The sequence below is a fragment of the Chiloscyllium plagiosum genome, chromosome 7 (assembly GCF_004010195.1).
Source record: "Chiloscyllium plagiosum isolate BGI_BamShark_2017 chromosome 7, ASM401019v2, whole genome shotgun sequence".
Classification (NCBI taxonomy): Eukaryota; Metazoa; Chordata; class Chondrichthyes; order Orectolobiformes; family Hemiscylliidae; genus Chiloscyllium; species Chiloscyllium plagiosum.
Genome location: NC_057716.1, coordinates 104,030,256 through 104,036,871, shown reverse-complemented (window position 1 = coordinate 104,036,871; position 6,616 = coordinate 104,030,256).

Below are 6,616 nucleotides of genomic sequence, written 5' to 3'. Positions count from 1 at the left end.
CTCTCTCTCTCTAACTCACACTCTCTCTCTCTCTCCGTCTCTGTCTCTCTCTCTCTCTCTCACTCATATCTCTCTCTCTCTCTCTCACTCATACTCTCTCTCACTCATACTCTCTCTCTCTCTCTCTCTCTCTGTGTCTCTCTCTCTCTCTCTCTCTGTGGTCCCTGTGCACAGGGTTTGCTCAGATGTTCCTTTTTCTGATCAGAATGCTGCTTCTTGATCGTCCTCCTCCAGGTACTTTCACTTGTTTGCAGGAGGCACAGGGTGACTCGTTCACTTTTATAAGAGTCTATGAGTTATTTATTTAAGTTCACCATTTGCAGCAACTGATGCAGAAGAAATAAATGGGTTATCTTCAGGCTTAAGATGATTTTCACAGCAGAGCGAGCTCCATCCCTTCCAGACTTCTGACAGTTTCTGTCCAAACATGCTCACCCACAAGCTGCTCAACTGGTCACTATTCCACAGACCAATCAGCTGCTTGTTACCAGCTGAAATACCATTCATAAACAGGCTCATGTCTCCACTTGTCTGGAACTAAGCTTACCCTATAGCTTGCCCTAAAAGCTGTGTAAACAACACTTATAATGAGGGTCAGCTAACTTCATAGAATCCCCATAGTGTGGAAACGGGCCATTCGGCCCAACAGGTCCACACTGACTCTCCGAAGAGTATCCCACTCCCAATACCCTATATTTATCCCTGACTAATGCACCTAACACTATGGACAATTTAGCATGGCCAATTCACTTGACCTGTACATTTTTGGACTGTGGGAGGAAACTGGAGCACCCGGAGGAAATCTACACAGACACAGGGAGAATGTGCAAACTCCACACAGACAGTCGCCCTGTGGCGGGAATTGAACATGGATCCCTGGCGCTGTGAGGCAGCAGTGCTAACCACTGAGCTTTTATAAAGTGCAATAATCCTTCAACAGCCCCTGGTTTTTAAAACAGTCCTTTTTTAATTTTAAAAAAACAGAAACATAAAAAAAGTAACACACATCTGTCTAATTTTTCTGTCCAAAATACTCAGGGTTTTGAGCACCTTGTTAAAATCTCCTCACCATCCATGCTTTTTTGGAGCCTGTCCCATCTATCTCTGTGACTGAAGTGAGTCACCCCTGAAACATTCTTGTATTTAATTTTTATTCACGGGTGAGATGTAATTTTTATTCATGTGTGAGATGTAATCATTGAGGTTAGCTGGCTGGCCGTCTGGGGATATGAATTCCCTGATTGGGGCTGTTAATCTGGTCCAGTCAGGGAGCCCTGGCTGACACAAAAAGGATGTGTGTCAGAGATACTGACACTGGTGCCTGAATATGTATAAGGGAGTACCATAGTCAGTGAGTATTCAGTATAAATAAAGAATGACTTGGTGAGGGGATAGCAGCTTCTGTGGAGTTATTTCAGACATCGCTGGCTGGGCCCAGCATTTATTGCCCGTCCCTAGTTGCCCCTTGAGAAGGTGGGGGTGAGCTGCCTTCTTGAACCGCTGCAGTCCATGTGCTGTAGGTTGACCCACAATGCCCTTGGTGAGGGAATTTCAGGATTTTGACCCAGTGACACTGAAGGAACGGCGATATATTTCCAAGTCAGGATGGTGAGTGGCTTGGAGGGGAACTTGCAGGGGGTGGTGTTCCCATGTATCTGCTGCCCTTGTCCTTCTAGATGGAAGTGGTCGTGGAAAAGGTGAGGACACCGGATGCTGGAAAAGCACAGCAGGTCAGGCAGCATCCGAGGAGCAGGAGAGTCGCTGTTTCAGGCATAAGTACTTCCCGATGAAGGGCTTATGCCTGAAATGTCAACTCTCCTGCTCCTCGGATGCTGCCTGCCTGGCTGTGATCCTTCAGCATCACACTCTTTGGAAGTGGCTGTGTGTTTGGAAGGTGCTGTCTGAGGATCTTTGGTGACTTCCTGTAGTCCATCTTGTAGATGGTACACACTGCTGCTACTGAGTGTTGGTGGTGGAGGGAGTGGATATTTCTGGGCGTGGTGCCAATCAAGTGGGGTTGCTTTGTTCTGGATGTAAATGCTAGGTGGATTGTCCATGTTAAAACATCCAGGATTAGAGTGGGTGTAGATTAGGTGGATTAGCCATGGGAAGTGTGGAGTTACAGGGATAGAGTGGGGCGGGGTGGGGTGGGGTGTATGGTCTTCAGAGGATCAGTGTAGACTTGATAGGCCAAATGGCCTCTTCCTGTACCATCACGATTCTCTACATGGTGTCACACTTGCTCATTGTTGTTGGAACTGCACTCATCCAGGCAAGTGGGTAATATTCCATCACACATCCACAAGCATCCATTCCCTCTACCACCGACGTTCAGTAACAGCAGTGTGTACCATCTACAAGATGCGCTGCTGAAATTCACCAAAGATCCTCAGACAGCACCTTCCAAACCCACGGCCACTTCCATCTGGAAGGACAAGAGCAGTAGACACATGGGAACACCACCCCCTGCAAGTTCCCCTCCAAACCACTCACCATCTTGACTTGGAAATATATCGCCGTTCCTTCACTGTCGCTGGGTCACAATCCTGGAATTCCCTCCCTCAGGGCATTGGAGTCTACCTACAGCACATGGTTCAATAAGGCAGCTTACCCCACCTTCTTAAGGGGCAACTAGAGACAGGCAATAAATGCTGGCACCCATAAATTATTAAATAAAAATAAACACTTCTGACTTGTGCCTTGTAGATGGTGGACAGACTTTGGGGAGGCAAGTGATGAATTACTCACTGCAGGATTCCAAATCCCTTGTCTGCTCTCATAGCCACTGTGTTTATGTTGAGAGTCCAGTTGTGTTTGTGGTCAATGATATTCCCCAGGAGGGAGAATTACAATGCGATGAGGCAGGAACTGTGGAGTATAAATTGGGAACAGGTATTCTCAGGGAAATGCATGGCAGAAATGTGGAGGTTGTTTAGGAAGCATTTGCTGAGAGTGCTGGACAGGTTTGTTCCACTGAGGCAAGGAAGGGATGTAGGGTGAAGGAACCTTGGGTGACAAGGAATGTGGAATATCTAGTCAAGAGGAAGAAGGAAGCTTACTTAAGGTTGAGGAGAGGGTTACAAGGTAGCCAGGAAGGAACTGAAGATTGGACTTTGGAGAGCTAGGAGGGAGCATGAAAAAGCTTTAGCAGATAGGATTAAGGAAAACCCTAAGGTGTTCTACACTAATGTGAGAAACAAGAGAATGGCCAGAGTGAGGGTAGGGCTGCTCAGGGTTAGTGGAGGGAACCTGTGCCTGGAGTTGGAAGAAGTAGGGGAGGTCCTTAATGAATACTTTGCTTCAGTATTCACTACTGAGAGGGACCTTGACGTGTGTGAGGACATTGTGGAACAGGCTGGTATGCTAGAACAGGTTGATGTTAGGAAGGAGAATGTGCTGAAAATTTTGAAAAGCATGAGGATAGATAAATCCCATGGGCCAGACGGGATATACCTGCCGTTATTACAGAAGTGAGGGAAGAGATTGCTGCACCTTTGGCGATGATCTTTGTGTCCTCCCTGTCCATGGGAGTAGTGCCAGATGATTGGAAGGTAGAAAATATTATTCCCTTTGTTCAAGAAAGGGAACAGCGATAAACCTGGGAATTACAGGCTAGTCAGTCTGATGTTGGTGGTGGGCAAATTCTGGAGAGGATTCTGAGAGACAGGATTTATGATTATTTAGATAAGCTTAGTTTGAGTGGAGATAGCATTGTTTTGTGAGGGGCAGGTCATACCTCACAAACCTTACTGAATTCTTTGAAGATGTGACAAAACATGTTGATGAAGGTAGAGCAGTGGATATGGTGTATATGGATTTTAGCAAGGTGTTTGATAAGGTTCCCCATAGTAGGTTCATTCAGAAAGTAAGGAGGCATGGGATACAGGGAAACCTGGCTGTCTGGACACAGAATTGGCTAGGCCATAGAAGACAGAGGGTGGTTGTAGATGGAAAGTATTCAGCCTGGAGCTCGGTGACCAATGGTGTTCTGCAGGGATTGGTTCTGGAACCTCTGATCATTGTGCTGTTTATAAATGTCTTGGATGAGCAAGTGGAATAGTGGGTTAGTAAGTTTGCTGATGACACGAAGGTTGGTGGAGTTGTGGATAGTGTGGAGGGCTGTTGTAGGTTACAATGGGACATTGACAGGATGCAGAGCTGGGCTGAGACGTGTCAAATGGCGTTAAATGTGAAAGAGTGTGAAGTGATTCACTTTGGAAGATCAAATTTGAATGCAGATATAGAACATAGACCATTACAGCACAGTACAGGCCCTTCGGCACTCAATGTTGCGCCGCCCTGTCATAGCAATCTGAAGCCCATCTAACCTACACTATTCCATGTACGTCCATATACCTGTCCAATGACGACTTAAATGTACTTAAAGTTGGTGAATCTACTACCATTGCAGGCAAAGCATTCCATACCCTTACTACTGTCTGAGTAAAGAAACTACCTCTGACATCTGTCTTATACCTATCTCCCCTCACTTTAAAGTTGTGCTCCCTCGTGTTTGCCGTTCCCATACTTGGAAAAGGTCTCTCCCTGTCCACCCTATCTAACCCTCTGATTATCTTGTATGTCTCTATTAAGTCACCTCTCAACCTTCTTCTCTCTAACGAAAACAGCCTTAAGGCCCTCAGCCTTTCCTCGTAAGACCTTCCCTCCATACCAGGCAACATCCTAGTAAATCTCCTCTACACCCTTTCCAAAGCTTCCACATTCTCCTTATAATGCAGTGACCAGAACTGTACACAATACTCCAAGTGCGGCCGTACCAGAGCTTTGTACAGCTGCAGCATAACCTCATGGTTCCGGAACGCGATCCCTCTATTAATAAAGGCCAAAACTCTGTATGCCTTCTTAACAACCCTGTCAATCTGGGTGGCAACTTTTAGTGATCTGTGTACCTGGACACCGAGATCTCTCTGCTCATCTGCACTCCCAAGAATCTTACCATTAGCCCAGTACTTTGCATTCCGATTACTCCGTCCAAAGTGTATCACCTCACACTTATCCGCATTAAACTCCATTTGCCACTTCTTGGCCCAGCTCTGCATCCTATCTATGTCTCTCTGCAATCTACTACATCCTTAGTCACTATTGCAGGGTTAAAGGCAGGATTTTTGGTAGTGTGGAGGAACAGAGAGATCTTGGGGTCCATGTCCATTGCTCCCTCAAAGGTATCAACCAGGTTGATAGGTTTGTTAAGAAGGCGTATGGTGTGTTGGCTTTCATTAGCAGGGGGATTGAATTTAAGAGCCGCAATGTTATCTGCAGCTCTATAAAGCCCTGGTTAGACCACCCTTGAAATATTGTGTTCAGTTCTGGTCGCCTCATTATAGGAAAGATGTGGAAGCTTTAGAGAGGGTGCAGAGGAGATTTACCAGGATGCTGCCTGGACTGGAGGGTGTGTCTTATGAAGAAAGGTTGAGGGAGCTAGGGCTTTTCTTGTTGGAACGAAGAGGGATGAGAGGTGACTTGATAGAGATGTAAAAGATGTTGAGAGGCATAGATAGAGTGGATAGCCAGAGGCTTTTCCCTAGGGTGGACATGTCTATCACAAGGAGGTATGATTTTAGAGGGAGGTTTAGGGGAGATATCAGAGGTAGGTTCTTTACACAGAGAGTGGTGGGTGTGTGGAATGCACTGCCAGCGAGGGTAGTAGAGTCAAATACATTCCGGGTATTTAAGCAACTCTTGGATTGGCTCATGGATGATAGTAAAATGTAGGGTATGCAGGTTCGTCTGATCTTAGACTAGGATAAAAAGTCAGCACAACATCGAGGGCCGAAGGATCTGTACTGTGCTGTACTGTTCTGTGTTTGACATTCTCTAACGTCATTACCATTTATCAGTCCTAGCCCGGTTATTATCCAGGTTCAGCTCACTCAGCAGTCAGTGGTTCAGTATCCCACCCTGGCTACCTCACTGAAATCAATCTGAGGCAGGAGAGAGAGAGAGAGAGAGAGAGAGAGAGAGGTTGGGACAATCCAGCTGATGTGAACCACAGAGATCTGTCCGGTGTCAGAGTATCTCCTCCGAGTTAATTTTCCTATTGTGATCATGTGGTGACATTCAAATGAGTTTCCATGTGGCAGAGCGCGCTCAGTTGCTTTCCCTCCTCCACCAGCTCTTTGTCTCCGAGCTGCTGAGGTTGGAAGTGATGAAGCAGTCCCTCGGGTGAGTTTCCCCAAATTCTCTCTGCCTCCTTGTAGTTTCGTGTTCAGGTCACTGTTTAACAGTTCAGCCTCGCCGCCTGCATTTCTATAGTGCCTGGCCTGGCCAGTGAAGTGCAGTCACCAGTGTGGTGTAAGCAGCAATTTATGTTCAGCAAGCTGCCAGAATGACAAGGTCCTCCATTATTGATTGTTGTGTGCGGCCTATATTTCAGGCCAGTGATCTGTCGTTGGAATCTCAAAGTATTTAGACACAAACGTTCGAACAGCATAAACTAACGAGCAGCCAAATAGGCTGACTACTAAACCCCGAGAGTGCAATCTCGAGTACTTAATCTCCACAGTCTTGTGCTATAATTTGTTGTGTCTAACTTCACTCTTCTCTCACATTTTCCCCGCGCTCTCTTTCCCCTTCGCTCTCTCTCCCCTCACTCTCT